Here is a 17282-nt window from a genome sequence, read left to right on the forward strand (position 1 = left end):
AATGTGTTTTCTGTCTTTGTGCCCAGTTGAAAGGCTAGGCATGTAGGTTTTCATGCTCTTGTCTGGTTTCGGCTTTGGAAGTGCTTACACAGCTAATCTGGCATTTATGATGATTTCCACTTTGAGCTCAGCAGGAGGCTCTTTGGGGATATTCAGACAGAAATGGCTTAATTGGATTTCAGCCCAGACACAGTATTTGAATGGCTTTATGGATGGCATTAATTGGGTAGCTGCCATAGGAAGTCATATATATGATTTTGAGCTTTAGAATTTAGAATTACTCTTTGATGCTGTCCCTCTCATTGACTGCTTATAAATTTATTAAATGAAATACTCAAAAAAATTAAACTTATAGCCTTGAAATTAAGAAATACAGTGTGTAAGCAGAACCAGAACATATTGGTTTGGTTTTGGCATAGGTACGTTATTATCTATATTTAAGGTTCTGAGTTGATATTCATGGTATTGCTCAAAGGCACAGTGGTATAAGGGATTCACTGTGTTTTAGATTGAAAACTGGGGGATAAGGATTCCAGGCCTAACATGGCACTGTCTGCTGCAGGGTACTGGGCAGTCACAGTCGATCTTACAGATGGAACTAAGGAATTGGAAGTTTATTGAACCATAAATGGGGGAGAAGAGTCATTTTATCCAGAGCCTGCCATGGGCCTCCCCATATGGGTATCAGGACATGAAAAAGTTGTGTTCCCTACCCAGAGGCTCTTCCTATCTGGACAGTTATGTAAATGACCGTTTATATTATAAAATAGTGCTTTCTATGGGCACGGAGGCCAGTCTCCTGGAAGAGAGCACATTTGAGTTCCTTCCTAAAGGTGAGTTGGATTTGATTGCACGATGCCATTGGGAAGCTGAGGTGCAAAGATGTTCCCAGTACTGGGAGGAAATAGACATGAGGGCAGAGAGTTGTGAAAGGGTCCAGCGTTCCAGGAGAATGTGGGTGAACATTCCTTGACCATTTTAGGAATATTTAAAAACTAATTGTATTTTAAGAACTAAATATGCTTAAAGCTAAACATACTTTAAAAACACAGTGATAGTAAAATTTCTATTTAATTGGAATAATAAATTTATTTTCTATAAGTTAAATTTTTATAACTATTAGCCTTTTAAAATTTCATATATTTTTAAAATTAAACATTTTAAGTTAAATTTTCAGAACTTATTTATTTTATAACTGAAATTTTGACCTATTGACCAAAATCCCCCCATTTTCCCTACCTTCCAGCCCTCCTATTGGACTTTGACCTCCAGCCCCTGTTAACTACCATTCTACTCTCTATTTTCCATGAATCTGACTTCTTTAGATTCCACATGTAAGTGAGATCTTTCAGTGTTTGTCTTTCTGTGCTTGGCTTACTTCATATAATATCCTCCAGGTTCATTGGCATTATTGCAAATGGCAGGATTTCCCTTTTTAGGACTGAATAATATTCTTGTGTGTGTGTATATACAGGTTAAGAATTCCTTAACCCAAATACTGTTTCAGGTTTGGGATTTTTCCAGATTTTGGAGTATTTGCATATACATAATGAGAGGTTTTGGGGGTGGAGACAAGTCCAAACGTGTAATTCATTTGTGTTTCATGTCCACCTTATATACAAAGCCTGAAGGTAATTTTATCTCTTTCTTGGGGGTGCTGGGTAAACTGTGTTGTGTGTCTACATTTTGACTGAGGCCCTTCCCATGAAGTTAGCTGTGGAATTTTTTTTACTTGCAGCATCATGTTAAAGCTCAAAAATTTTCAGATTTTGGAGCAATTTGGATTTTATATTTTTAAGATTAGGGATGCTCAGCCTGTGTATATGTGATATGTGTGCTTGTGTGTGTGTACATATCACACATACCGCATTTTCTTCATTCATCAGTGGACACTTAGATTGTTTCCATATCTTTACTAGCCGCTTTTTAAATGAGAAATTTTAAATTTCCTTTTCCACATTTGATGGAATTTTATGGTATTCATTTATGGGACACTATAATATCCATGTAAATATCTCTGCTACTTAACAATGAGGAAACAAATCAAGTTGATTCAGTGCTTATCAGAGGAAGAGGATAACATGGAGTGAGGTTTTTTCAGTTTCTTAGAAGCAAATGCCATTCCATAGGGGGCTTCCCAGTTATCAGTAATATACAAAATTTAAAAAAACAACCAAACCTTCCTACAAAATCTTTCTGAACCTTTTTCTCCAGAGTTTCATTGTTCTCTGTACTTGTGGGGACTTCTCAAATGCCCATGGTCGTGGGGTGATCTTAGTCTTTCTTAGTCTATCCCTTTGTCTAATTGCTGTAAAACATCCTATCCTGCACCCTCATGCTGAGGGTCCTGTTGTGATTTTTGAAATGACCCCTGATGTAATCTGGAACAAAGGTAGAGTCTGAGTAACACTTGCAATCCCTGGAGTACTCAGTTTTGCATCAGCCCTTGTAGCTTGCTCCCTGGAGGACCCAGCTGCTTAATCCTGAGTTAATTGGAACATGGGCCCTGACCGGAACAGCTCTTTCTGGATGTTTCCGTCCTGTGACGCACACATGTGTGAAGGGCAGGCTTCGCAGACTTTGTGTTCTCTCTAAGATTAATAGGTGGTTCTAAAATCACATGCAGGTGCTCTCCTTAAAGGGCAGGGGAAATAAAGGGTTTGAGGTTTCTGATTTAATTCTAGGATATGGGAAAACTCTCAGATTTGTATAAGACAATATAAATGTTCTTTGTAGAAATAAAAAGTGCAAATTTTCCTTCCTAGGGAAAAAATTAGTAGCATACAGCTAATATCTATATAATTTGAGAAGTATAAAATGGCATTATGTTTCTCAGTAGGGTCACTTGGAGCCTCCTTCCTAGGGTAGTGTGAGGATGACCATCAGTGATGCCCCCTCCCCTCCTCTCCCCTCCTTCCACCCTCTCTTTCTTTCTTACTTTCTTAGAAAAGAACATGACTTCATTCAATGCTTAAGATGATTTTGTAACTTTCAGCCTTAAATTTCATTTACCTTCTCCCAGTTGGAAAAGTAGGACGAGGCTTTTCCTTTTTTTCTGGAAAGGCTTCAGAAGGTCCATGGACTCTGCAGAAAATCTCATTTGAAAATGAGAGGCTGGAAAGAGCTAAGGACAAGGGCTGGACTCCTTGATACATTAGCACCTCCAACTTGTTGTTTCAATTACTAAATCACGGATTAATCGGGTAGCTCTCAATGCCAAGCACATGGTCAGTGCTGGGTCCCTGCTCTTGAGAAAGACTCTCCCATTGAAAGAGCCCCCAGAACTAACTGCCAGTTTACTAGAAATGCCAGGGCTGGGGAGCATGTGAAAAACACCAGGGGGATGGAATGCCACGTGGCTGCAGGGCGGCTCACCCAGCCTCTTCAACACATTGCCATTAAAATAAAATCAACTTAAAGTGGCTTCAGAGACAAATTGTAATTTATGGACATGACTTGGATCCTGACTTAAGTAAATCAGCTGTAGAAAGTCCCTTACGAGACTGGAAAATCAGGACCTAATGAGATATGAGCTTTATGTTAAGTAACTGGTCATGATTTGGGATATGATACTGGAGTTGTGCTCCTCTGTTGGTGATAAGCACTGAAGTGTTTATGGGCAAACTAATTTTTGCTTGTCATTTGCTTTAGCCATCTTGTGAGGGCTGGGGCATGACTGCATGTATAATTGTTGAGATTGGATGAGAAAGGACTTTTGCATATTGTGAAACATCACAATTCAAATGCAAAATGGCATGGCTATGTTACAGTGTGATGCTGGAGTTTGGCCCAGGAAGGGAGCCATAGTGCTTAAACTGGGTTTTGAAGAAGGAACAGGTGTTGAAAATGGAAGAATAGTTCCTTTCTGGTGTGCAGGAGATACCTGGTAGGTAAAGTGTGGGTCACCTGATAGTTTTGACCTGGAGTTCCATCAATTCACCCATCCTTGCATTTGCTCACAAAAGGTTTTTCAAATTCCTGTTGTATGTGTCATATATCATATGGTTGAGTCTCACCAAGACCCAGGCTGCCATGGGAAAGCACAGACTGAGGGGCTTACATGGCACTTTATTTTCTCACAGTTCTGGAGGCTGGAAGTCTACGCCCAAGGGCTCAGCAGGGTTGGTTTCTTCCTGGGGCCTCTCTCTGGAAATTGCAGACTGATGCTGCCTTGCTGTGTTTTCCTACGGTCTTTTCAACCTGCACACCCTCCTGGTATCTTCCGCTCCTTAAAAGGCCAGCAGTCCTCTTGGATTAGGGGCCACACCCTGAGTGCTTCATTTTAACCACCTCTTTAAAAACCTTTTCACTGTCAGTCTGAAGTACTGAAGGTTGACACTTCAACATACAAATTTTTTTTTGGAGGCAGGGCAGGGACACAATTTAGCCCATAGCAGATGGGATGCACAAAACTTCATGGTGTAATCAGTAAAATATAAGCACTTACTACTTAATTATTCACAGAATAATAAGTACTGGATAAGGTGCCAAGGGAACCTGGAGGAAAAAGCATTTAACTCTCCCTGGAGCCATTCAGGAGGTCTTCCTGGAGGAGGGGCTTTTTGAAGAGCTTCTTGAATGAGAGGCAGATCTCACCCACTGAGCACAGCTAGAAGAAGAGGGAGTGATGAAAGGCAGTTCTCAAAGCTGAGGGGGAGAGAGCAGGCAGGGAAGGATCGAGCTGTGTTAGTAGTGGAGATCTGCTGTGATGACAGGATGGGCCTGAAAGGAGACTGGGTGCTGAGGACTTGCTCAGTGGGGTCAGGGCTGAGAGGGAGGAAGAAAGAGCACGCACACCCCCTCTCTTCACTCCTGGGCCTCAGCTTAGCAAGTGATGCAGTGATGAAAATGGGGAAAGGAGTCTGGAATTTTATCTAAAGCTGTGCTTAATTACCAAAGTAAAATTCTTTATAAAAGTTCAAATGTTATAGAAATTAACCCTTCTCGGGTCCAGGCGCGGTGGCTCACGCCTGTAATCCCAGCACTTTGGGAGGCTGACGTGGGCGGATCACGAGGTCAAGAGATCGAGACCATCCTGGCCAACACGGTGAAACCCCGTCTCTACTAAAAAGACAAAAAAAGCCGGGCGTGGTGGCATGCGCCTGTGGCCCCAGCTACTCGGGAGGCTGAGGCGGAAGAATCGCTTGAACCCAGGAGACGGAGGTTGCAGTGAGCCAAGATTGCGCCACTGCACTCCAGCCTGGAGACAGAGCGAGACTCCGTCTCAAAAAAAAAAAAAAAAAAAAAAAAGAAATTAACCCTTCTCACCCCTGATTCTGTTCCCTAAATGTGTTAACAATAGTTGTGTCTCACCTTCTGGCCCACTTCTCAAGATGCTATTTGAAAAAAAAACAAAACGCGCGCGCGCGCGTGTATGTGTGTGTGTGTGTGTGTGTGTGTGTGAGAGAGAGAGAGCGAGCGAGCGCGAGAGCGCGCACCTGCAAGCAAACTAGCTAGCAGTAGGGGGAGGGAGAGGGAGGAAAACAGGATTTGTTTCCCTGACCCCTCACTCTTCCCTACCTCTTCTTTCCTTCATAAAAAGGGCGGTTTGCACAGTTTGTATTCAGTAGTGCATTTTAGTGTTTACAGTTTATTGTTGTTAGCATGCTTTTTATTGGTGGTGTCACTACCTAGACAATGGTTGAATCCTGTGCATGCTTAATAAAATGCTGGTGAACCTGTTAAGAAGGTGATATGTAATTAGATTGTCTGGTTATGGCACTGAGAGTATAGCAAGGCTTTTATGCTGATTACAAAGCAACTAGCAGTTTGGACTAGAGGAAAAACCTTAAGAGAAACACCTGGGCAGATCCTTTTTTAGCGAATGGAGTACTGCTGGATTGAAGAGGCTAGCATTAAATATATCAATAAAACCCTTTACAAACCTTTGGAAATAGTGTCACTAATCACATTTCTATATGTTAGAATATTTAGGCAGCAGACTGTAAAACTTTATATTAAGATTTGCACTGTGACTTTCTTGTGTTATTTTAGTAAGTGTTGATACACTTTTGGGACCACAGCATCAATTTTTGATAATGTCTATTCCTGTGTGACCCAAAGATACAGGATTGCAGTTGAGTGTCTGGGGTGGTGGATGAGAGAACAGAGGGGGGTATTTGGTGGCCGAGTCAGGCCTACAGCCTTGTCATCCTGACCCACGGCCTTGTTGCTTTCTTTTCTGGCTTGTATTTTGCTTCTCATTATATATGGATGATGTAGGGTTAATGCACCTGACAGCAATAACTTAAGCAGACCCTTAGAATGACCTTGCATGGCAGACGCACCTAAATGTGTGTTCCCATCTAGGGAATCCTGAAGTTGCCAACTTGGAGATTCAGTCCTTGTCTATAAGGATCATCTGAGTTCCCCCCAGTCTGTCTTGTGTAACAGGTGTGGTAGATGCCCTGCGTTTGGGGTTGCATAAAGGATGTCAGGTGGAGGTCCTTGGTTAGGGAGGGTGTGAAGTGAAAATGCTACATGACTTGCATGATGCTTGCAGGCAGGTGTGGGTCCCCTGTCTATCCCACTGCCACTGGACTTTCCCTTCTATGTAAGCCCCTAATAACACCCTGGCTGGCTCTGGGTCCCTTCAGCCTCTTGAACCTGGTGCCTTCCATATTAAGGTTAATAGGGGTTCGGCGCATCCATTGACCTGCCGCTTGCTGTTTCTTTCTTTTCTCAGTTCTGGAGTATCTGAAGGCAGAAATGATTATTCCAGATCCTAGAACTGACAGACCTTAAACTCTCATCAGTTACCGTTCTCCCGCAAACACCTGCTTTGGTCACACAGTGGCTTCCTAGAGAATTAGAAACTAGCACTGTTTTTTTCCCTCCTGTTTTCGTTAATCAGCTTCTAATTAACCTTATAACCACCATTAATATATGGAATTGATATAATTTCAGCTCAGTGCAGAAAAACTTGATATTTTTACTTTTCAGGACGGCTTCACCTTGAGTAAAAAATCTAATTGCAGTGAGGCTTTTTGAAATGTGGAAGGTAGACTTCAGCTCTTTCTGAACCCTGCCTGGGAACCACTGTGCCCTGGATGATTAAGAGACAGCTGAGGTCATCTCCTAGGACGCCTTTGAGTTTCGGATTGATAAACACATCTAAGCTGCTCAGTATCAGTCCACATGGGTTGCACTTTAGCCAAACCACTCAAGGAAACTTGTGTAGCTTTGTTCAGTGTGTGAAACCAGCCTTTTCCCACTTGAATAAGGTTTTCTTCCAAGTGGTTCAGTAGGAATGAAATATAGCTAGTTCTGCCAGAATTCCCCCAGACAGCGCTGACCCCGTGCTGTGTTGAGCAGGCACTGCCGCCTCTGTGTTCTGAGCTGGAGATCTGCTTGCTGGGCCTGCCTGGTCAGGGGGTAGGAGGAAGAGTATTTGAGAGCTCTGAGGCCTATGCTAATCCTGTGCTTTTTTTTCTTTTTAAATTAAAGAGAAAGGACAATTGCCTTAGCTCTGGTTCCAGACTAGGGCTCTGGCATGGTTCTCTCCAGGTGTAACAGAGATTAGATTTGGTTATGATATACACTTGAGTCCAGGATCTGCTCATTACTGACCCAACCAGGTGACATTACATTATTCAACAAGGTTTTTTTTTTTTTTTTCCCCCTGTGCTGACATCTAAGAGGAGCAGTACTGTTGAAAATGAACTTGGTGTGTGTACATTCATGGGCTTGCTTCTTGATGTAGCCTAACATTGTACCTACCTGATGTGAGAGTTGCAGAAGATACCCCAGACAGATGACAGCAGCAGATGTGATTTGCAGGATGCGACTGTCAAGGTTGTAGCCCTTTCGTGATGATCTTTGCCAGGAGAAAGAGCACTCTGGCTTTAAAATCAGACAAGTGTGTGTTCAAATTCTGGTTGTGAGACATCTGGTCGTTTGATTCCTGAGCTGAATGATAAGATGTATCTCCCAGGGTTGCTGTGACGATTCATGCAGCTGACGCTAAGGTGAAGCCACAGCGAGTGTCTCACTGGGACTAGAGCATGTTCTTCTCCCGGCCTGTCACTGTTTCCATCAGTCAGGGAGTGGGAGTGGAGGGATTCCCTGTGCTTTCTGAAGGCTGACTTTAGCCTCTTGGTGACTTCAGTTTTCTGGACAAATAGGCCACCTCAAAAACAGGTTGAGTGACAGTGCCCAGCAGTATTATACCCACAAGGCTCACAGACTCTGACTGTCATCAGAACAAGGCTCATAACTCTTTTGTTAACCCTGAACTGCTCCTCTGGAGTTGCCTTAGTCAAGGACCTCATCACAGGACTTCCCTCTCAGATGGTGATAGTTGGAGGAAACCAGCCCAGGTGCAGCAGAAGACACTGTGCTGGACCATGCAGGCACCGGGGATGTAGAACCGGCCAGGACTGCTTGTACCAGGGCATCTCTCTGCCTGGCCCTGCGCCTGGGACAAGTAGTGTGGCCTGGCGGAGCTCAGCATACTCACCCAACACTGCAGCTAAGTGCTGCTGTAAAGACTGGAAAACCATGGGTTGTGGCTTTAGTAGACAAAAAAGCAAATCTCAAGGTTACAGAGAATTCAGATAATCCCTTGGATTTGCAATGGTAAAATTTAGTAGTATTAAGGGTCTAAATTAAAATGAAGAGATACGTATGTTCTCAGTGTTAATTGCCTTCCAGCCTTCCCTCCTTTTTTTTTATTTCTAAAGGAGATGCACGTGGTGCTAGTGAGGTACTTTTAGAGAAAAGTACATATCCCTTTCACATATTGCTGTCTTCTCGAAGCTGGCTATAGAAAATCCTTGAATGACTCCTTTGGTGAGGGCCTTCTACAGTCCAAGTGATCTTATAGGTGTTTATCGTTCAGGCTGATACTGTTTTTTGCACAAAAGTGTACACTTCCCTGATGGGTTTAGATCACCGGTTATAATTAAGACCTGCTTTGAAATGCTCTTCCTTAACACAGGCTTTGAATACGCTAAGAGCCCCATGTTCAACATGGGCAGTCTTCATTTAAACCCAAAGAGATTTTGATCACCATTGCTTTTTTCCCACTTAGGATGTACACTTAGCACATTGACAGTTTGTCAATGGATTGCTTTTCTCAAGGAAAACATCGCATGCAACCTCCACTTTTTACGCTTGAATGCCAGATGGCCACTGGCACCTTTTAAATAGCCTCACTTTTGTTGGAGCTGCCGCATTAGTTCAAGTCCTGCTCCTTTCTGTCTGGCTTTTCCTCTGCTGATTGTGCTTGGAGAGGCCGTGTTCTGACTTGTCCACTGGGCCTAGAATCAGCGGACTCAGGTTCTAAATCCAGCTCACTGTTCTTTTGCCGGGGCTGGCAAAGAAGCTGCCCAGGCTTTTGGTTTGCTGTTGGCATAAGAGTGTCTCCTCTGTGTTCAAATGCAGAGGAGATTAGAGTCATGCAAAGCTCTCTCATCCGGAGTCCAAGGCCTGAGTAAGTTCCTCACTCTCCAGTTGGTTGGGAAAAACATTTAGTGTCCCTGAGAAAGTTAATGCCTCTGTATATTTGGGCATTAGAATCCATCCTGGAAGTTTATCAGAAGGATTAAATCATATTACTCATGAGACACAGGGTACACAGCAGGAGGTTTGTATTTGTACAACTTGAACAACCGCATAAACAATTCCTTGCATTCGCCTGTGGAAGACGGACTCTGGGCAAATTTACTTTCCAATTAAAATCTTGACGATACAACTTCTGTTTATAATAGCCCCTGAAAATGACACATACAGAGGTGGTTTTGGGGGTATGGTGCCCAGCACATTGCCCTGTGCTGATGGCTCTCTTCAGTGGTGTCAGCATGAGAAACAAAAACTCTTGGTCAAGAACTGAGTCCTGATTCCAATACTTCTATTTCGAGAGTACCTGTCATTTTATTAAAAATACGTAGCAGAGAGAAGGGAACTCTAGTGTACATCTGACATCTTGCCCAAAGATGTATTCCTATTGTGTTAGGCCATCACCTTTTCCTTGCCTTAAATTATATCTATATTAAAATGATGCAGCCTTTAAAATAATGCTAGAGAATGCATAAAAAGTAATTAATTTTTAAATCAAAATTTATGAACTTGCCTTATAACATTTTTATGATAGCCCTATTTGAATTATCTTCTCTTTGACTAAAATAGAATTCGATTTTTCTATAGGGTATTTAACATTTTGGGTCATAATCATGTTAGGGATGAATTAATAGATCTTCTCTGAGTGAACTGTCAAGACAGATCCCCACTGGGTTTGAAATGTAATTAAAAATGTCAGTGAACTCACTCAAAGTCCACAGAGTGCTCCAGGGTCCCCTCGAAAATGTTAGTCAAGGACTGAAAATATTTACCAAGTGTAGTGAGCATAATGCAGCAGCCAGCTCTCCACAACCAAGAGGAAGCTGGTCACCCTTATCAGGCACCTCTCACCATAACTTCCTTCTAGTTTTGAAGTGTTCATCTCAGATTTCTTGAAAGCAGGTGTGTTTAAGGTTAAGTCTTAGCCCAAGGCTATGGGTCCGGTTGGTGACCTCTTAATAAGTGGATGGTCCAACAGACTTCCATGAGAGGAACGAGTCTCTAAACAATATGCATGTCCTTTGTAATCCTTCTCCCTCATTAGACTCCCAGACTGGCCTCCTTTCCAAATTGCAGCCTCCCTTTTGTTTCTGGCAGACTTTTAAAGGTGGGGGTCATTGGGAGGAGGAAGTCTGGAAGGGACTGGGAGCTCAGGTCCCTTGATTATGGGCTAGCTGTCCACCCCCACACCCCATCATCTCCTTCCAACTGTTATTTACCGGGTATGTGGTTGACCCCCCTACCTTGATGTTGGAGCTTGCCCAGGGAATGAAAGGTGGGAAGGGGGAGGATGTGTGTCTTGATGGAGGTCTTTAGGCACAGAGCAGCTTTATTCTGGGATATATTTAAAACACTGGTTTCGAAGTAAAAAAAATTAACCAGGGGTGGTGGCATACACCTGTAATCCCAGCTAATGGGGAGGCTAAGGCGGGAGGATCACTTGAGCCCAGGAGGTAGAGGTTGTAGTGAGGCAAGATTGTACCACCAGACTCCAGCCTGGGTGACAGAGGAGACCCTGTCTCAAAAAAATAAATAAATAAACTAACTATTGGTTTTTAGGCAAATAAACAGTTATTTTTCAAAGCGGTTACTGAAAATCAAAGAAGCAAGCAGACCTAATACAGGCTTCTTTCTTTTTAGATTTCATGTGTTCCTTGCATACAAGCAATGTCCCAGATTATAATTCTTTGCTGAGATTTGAGTTGGATTTGAGAATTTGGAGAATTCCTGCAGCTTTGTAACTTCAGAGGTATAATTAGCTGAAAACGTCATCTTGAAGAGTTCTGCGTTTTGCCATTCACCTCTCAACTGTGTGCCAAAGGTAAGTCTGCAGTTTTCTACTTAAAACAGAAGTTGCAGCTTTTTGCCTCAAATGCTTAATTTGGACAGTAAGTTCAGTACAGTATTAGTCAGTGTAGGCTTGATTTGTTGAATCATATTAAATTTAAGCTTTCAAGGAGAGACCTGGTTATCTTTGTTTAGATTAGATTATCTCTGTTCCTGCTTTAGTGTGTGATTGGCTCTGAGTATGTAGCCAGGAAGCAGGATGGTAGACACCTCCAACCTGTAAGATGGTACAGGTACCTTCACACTCAAATATGTACTGACTCTTGAATCCGCAGTGAATCCTGGTCCCCTGTATTCTGTATAGGACAGGGAGTATAAGGATAAATAACCACTTTTCTGGTGCTTTCTGTCTAGTAAAGGTTGGATTCCGGCTTTAATGCTGAGAAGATAAATCTACATCAAAGGATAGCTGGGCATGGTAGCATGCACCTGTAGTCTCAGCTACTCAGGAGGCTGCAGCAGGAGAATCACTTGAACCCGGGAGTTGGAGGTTGCAGTGAGCCAAGATGGCACCACTGCACTCTAGCCTGGGTGACACAGCAAGACTCTGTCTCAAATAAATAAATAAATAAATAGCCTGCATTAAAGGAGATGCAGACAGATCAAGGATTTCGGGAAGGTTTTACCTGTTCATATGAAAAACCTACTTGTGTATGTTACAATAAAATCATAACCGTGATGCAGCTTGTGGATTCTGGGACCCGTGGGTGCTATAACCACAGGCACCAGACAAAAGCATGTCACTGTGTAACAGAAATAATTCTTAGCCGTAATAGCTTGGGACATTTCACTTAAAATATGGGTTGCTCTTTGGTGGTCCAGTTAATTCAGTGTTCTGTGTCTGGCTGGGCAGTAAGAAGTGCTTTAGGAGAAGATACATTTTCACCTCCAGAGCTTTGTCTCAGAATGAACTGCAAGGATAACACCAGCTTTCCTTAAAAACCTTAATTTGCTTCTATTATTTACAGATTGTTTTAAAGTAATCTTGAAACTGTCATGTTGGACTATGTAATGGAATCTCTTAGTGTAGTGGTTTCTGTAAATTTACTCCTTTAATATAAGTTAGAATTTCCTCTTACTTGGTCTGCTACTGCTAAAAAACATCTTGTGTGAATATGTTCTTTCTCTTCGACTACTTTAAAAGAAAAATCTCTTAGAACCTTTTTAATTTCAGTTTTGCCTCTTTTGATGTGTGGTATTCAGAACAGCATGATATTAATATGCAACAAGGACAGGATTAAGTGTCTTAGCGTTCTGGTCTTGTTATGCTTTATGTTATCTTTTGGAGAAAATGCCACATTTTCCCATTGATTTAGGGTGTTGTGTGTTGTGATTTCCAGAGCTAGCTCCTGGTGTGCAGTCGGGAGTTGGCACTCCCATTGCACACCTGCCTCTATTCCCCGCTCCTTTCTCCCTCCCCTGTACTTGCTGACCCTGCCCTACCCACCCCAGGCATTCTTGGCTGTTTTAGGTTTGGATCCCCTCATGTATTCATAGGGCATTCCCAGGCCTCTCTTCCATTCCTTGTGCAAGACCAACACCATCAGGGTGTTCCCGTTCCAATCCTGGGAGGCTTTTCTTACATAAGAAAACTTCTCAAACCCATGGTAAATCAGTTAAAAAAAAAAGCCATTGAAGTAGAACTTTTTAAAACAGTCATTTGCAATTGCAGTCACATATCCATTTGTCAGATTTCAAGGGAATGGAGTATAAGATAGAAATGACAGATCCTCTGATCCGATCATCAGAACTCATGAATAATTCATTAGCATCAGAATCTGACACTACTTCTTTAGAAAGGTCTTGATCATCAGTGACATTAGCAGACCTGAAGCTGATGTTGGTGCTGGTTCAGAAGGTGGTGAGGCAGGGGAGGGTGGCATGCTCACCCAGCAGCTCAGTCTGCAGGAGCTCCCAGCGCACCGGAGCCACGCAGACAAGATAGTGCATGGAGACCCACGCACAGACTAGCATGAGAGCTGGCTTGCAAAAATATCTGTGTCCATGTAATTTTAAAGGATTACTTTAATTTTATAAGTTTATAAGATCCACACAAAACCTTGGTTCACCTATTAAAATTTACTTTTGTGGTTTAGAAAACTGTTCGTTTGGAAAATCATGAGATACAGCCCATTCATATGATAAACATCTGTTGTGAACACCACACCTGTATTCTGGGCTATTTTTCTTGCAGTGACTGTTTTAGCAGTTTAAAAAGAATAGATAAAATATAGTCCCACCCACCTTTTCCCATGCCCTTTTCGAGTGGGACCCTGACAGTCTGAGACTGTGCTACCTGCTACAGTGAAGGTTCTTACGGCCAGTCCCTAGTACCTGAGGCAGGGACCAACTGTCCCTCTGGGGAAGAGTATGGAAGAGCCAGGGGATGTTATGTTTGGAACAAGTTTTAAAGAATGAGGGGACATGTGTACAGAGGTGTAATATGTTTCCTTGGAACAAGGCAGGCTGGTTGGACCAGCTGGGCCATGGGTCCCAGAGACTGCAGGTCATTCAGACAATACTGGGTTGGGGACCAGACATTTGCCATTCGGTCAGTGATCTTTGAAGTGCCAACAGGAAAAGCAGCAGCTCAGTCAGCCGTACCCTTTGGCATGTCAGAAAGAAATGAAATGCTGGCCTGGTAGAACAGTAAGCAGGATCTCAGTCTTGGATGCGTTTCCTGATTATTGGGTACTCAAGGTTTTCATGCCTGGGGCTGGGCTGAAAGCAGCTTCAGTAGGATGGGGGTGTCTCAGGGCCTGAGTAATGTCTCAGCCCATTTCCATGTGGCACATTTTCCTAACCCGTTTTCTGGTCTCCCATTGAAGTTAAGGAATAAAGTCTTGGGACCCTCCGGCTCTGACCCTGCTGCCTTTGGGGAGTGGAGACTGTAGGAAGAGGCTGGAGGCCACCAGAGTTGTCATTTTGGCACATGTATATAATCTGCACTTAATTCTTCCTATGTGTACTTTATTTTTTTATTTTTTTATTTTTATTTTATTTTATTTTTTTAATGTGTACTTGAAAAGTGACTGTAATTGACTATTGGAGGCTGGCCATTCATTACTAGGGACAGAGATTGCAAAGGGCCTTGTCTGCTATGCTGCAGATGCGCTTGACTTTTGAAAAGCTATTGAAGGCTTTTTCATGACAGACATGTCCTAATGGACAGAAGGACGGTGGGATGGTGTAGTGGGGTAGGAAGGACAGTGGCTTAGTGACACAACTCAAGTCTAAGTAAACAGGACTGGATTTCACAAACCATGTGTCATTTGGTGATGTGCATAGCCAGTGTGTAAATGTCAGCAGTGAGCCTACACACATTGTTTTCCATTCTGTGATAGAAGCAGCAGAGGCTGTGTTTAACCGAGCAGTGAGCACAAGAAGATGAAACGTTGAGCCTGTCACTCTTACATCCATAAAAGCGCTATCCAGTAATATTTCTTTAACTACTAAAGTTTACTACATACCTTCATATTAGCCTCAGTTTATTTCAGAACAGTTTTTCCTAGAGTGTGTACACTTGGAAAAGTCATCTAGAATTTACTACTCACTTTTATCATATCCTGGCTTTTTGGTATTTTGGAGATTGTTGGTAGCTGACTTTGCCCCCAACAGGTTATTTAGAAAAACTTTTTACATGCAAAGCCCAGTGCTCACACATTGAGTTTTTAGGGCTAAAGCTTCTGTTGGGGCTGTAGCTCTGGAGCTTTCCTGATACCTAGAAGTAACTCGTGGAGTTTCTGCCAAAAGAGAGTGGCCCGTCTCAGCCGCCTGTCGCACACTGGCCCCTGGGCCATCTGGGGGAACAGTTAGACGGATTGTTTCTTCCGTACAGGGTACCGAGTATAGAGAGATGGCCACGGCCTTTGATGCTGTGGATAAATCTCTGATTAATTACTTAAATAATTGCCCAGTAAGTATTGACAGCTACTAGGAAAAAATATTGCCACATTGATTCCACAGTGCCCCGGTGGTGCAGTCAGTGGAAGCCGCCGTGATCTATGGGGTTATCGTTGGCAGACACCCGGCACAGGGCTTGTCACCACTTGTATATAACCTCTGGTCGCAAATGCAGATGTTATTGCCCCCGTTGAACAGATGGGGACCCAAAGCCTCAGGAGAGGTTAAGGAGACTGTCCACTGCTGTGCATGCTCAACTCCCCTTAACCTCTCCTGCGGCTTTGTGTCCCCATCTATTAATTGCAGCCCGGGAAGCAGAAGGTCTGTTGCTTACAAGCCCACGTTCCTTCTGCTTCCCGGGCTGCCATCTCTGACACACGATGGTAGTGACATGGTAACCACCCATTCTCCAAGTGCTTACCTTGAACCAGGATGTGAGGCTTTGGGAGATTCAATGACTTAGTGAAAGCCCAGAGCTTCTAGATGGCAGAGCAGTCTGGGCGCTTCCATTTCCTGATCCCAAAAAGCCTTTCTTACTGTACAAGGAATTTTGTTAGATTTATTTTTTTCTCCCCTAGAAAAATCTCCTGCAACTAAGTACAGTTTGGAGGAGTGTCTTTTTGGAAACATAAGGGTGTGTGAAGGAAGGCTTTGGGAGGTTTGAGAAAGGATAGGAGCTAGGAACCTGAATCCCCCGAAGGCCTCTGCTGCTCCTGAAGCCCCAGGATCAGCTTAGCAGCTCCTGTGACCTCCAGCTCCGCCCATGCAGCCCCAGGACGGTGCTTGTATTGGGGACCCACAGCTTAACATCAGAACTGCCACAAGAGAAGTTCTCTGTACAGGCCAGGGACTTTGTATTTAACAGCCACTTCCTGTGTGCTGTGGCCAACTCTGTGGTCCCTGACGCTTCCCACAGCACCCCTGTTCAGGGCGAAACGTCATAAAATTGTGATTTCACATTCTTGCATGGTCAATGACATAATTATTTTCTCTTAGTTGGGATGGTGATCAAGGTTAAGCCAATCATTATTTCTGTTCTGTCACAGCTAATGTACTCTAGCAGTGTGGCTTCCTAGAAAGCTGAAGAAACAAATTAGCAACAAAAAAGCCAATTCCTGCACCACTCCAACCTTCTTTTCCTTACATGGAAAGTGAACACATAACATTCCAGTCATTTCTCAATGATTCTCTGAATTGCACCTTAGAATTTACAAAGCAATTTTCATGAATTCTCTGTAATGCCAGGTGATACGGATATTCCTCCCTGAATTTTATAGGAGAAAATGAGCCCAGAGAGGTTACCTTCCTTGCCTAGTATGGCCCAGCGTTGGATGGTGACTGGCTAATCTATCCTTGTCTTACCTTAAGAGTCCTTGGGCCAGGCATGTGGCGGATGTGTATGTAAGAGAACAATATTAAATAAACAGGCTGCACAGAGCTTGAAATGAGAGCATTGCTGCCATTGAGGTTCCCAAACTACAAAAGGCAGAGAGAGACTTTTCTTGACTTCCTCCAGAAAAACAAAAAGTCCTCTCATGCTGTGTGTGTGTGTGTGTGTATGTGTGTGTCATGGTGGAGGGGGTATTGCAGGGCTTGTAGTAAACTGGACCCTGAACAGGTAATTACAGACCAACTCCAGTAGAAGAATACTTTCTGGGATTATCACTGGAATGTATGGAACTGAAGGGAACACGTGGGAACTGCAGAAGTGTCATTCAAGTTGGGCATGTCTGGTGGAGGGTGTGGGAGGGGAGTGTATCCCAGTGACCTTGTGCCTCCTCGTTTCATGCTGTGGGTGCCTCAGTGGACACACCAAAAGCATTTTGAGTTTTAGATTTCTGCCTATCAGAACCACTTTTTCGGTTGACTTTTATTATAGCTAACCTTGAAATGTTTTCTTTAGAAATGGTCCTGGCTCCAGGATGTCAAAATGGTTATAAAATGTGATGAATAAATCAGATCCTAAGAGGTCA

The 17282-nt window shown here is 43.2% G+C and overlaps 1 protein-coding gene across 5 annotated transcripts in view; it reads left to right on the forward strand.

The window, feature by feature from the left end:
• Positions 1 to 17282, forward strand: part of NCK2 (NCK adaptor protein 2) — a 148023-nt gene that overhangs the window by 58988 nt on the left and 71753 nt on the right. For all 5 annotated transcript variants that reach the window (XM_021670976.2, XM_064371693.1, XM_064371694.1 and 2 more), the window contains exon 2: positions 11200 to 11380. The gene's annotated coding sequence lies outside the window, so the exon portion shown is untranslated. The remainder of the gene's footprint in view (positions 1 to 11199; positions 11381 to 17282) is intronic.

This window comes from Aotus nancymaae, unplaced genomic scaffold (genome assembly GCF_030222135.1).
Source record: "Aotus nancymaae isolate 86718 unplaced genomic scaffold, 86718_ANA_hifiasm-v0.15.2.pri h1tg000155l, whole genome shotgun sequence".
Lineage (NCBI taxonomy): Eukaryota > Metazoa > Chordata > Mammalia > Primates > Aotidae > Aotus > Aotus nancymaae.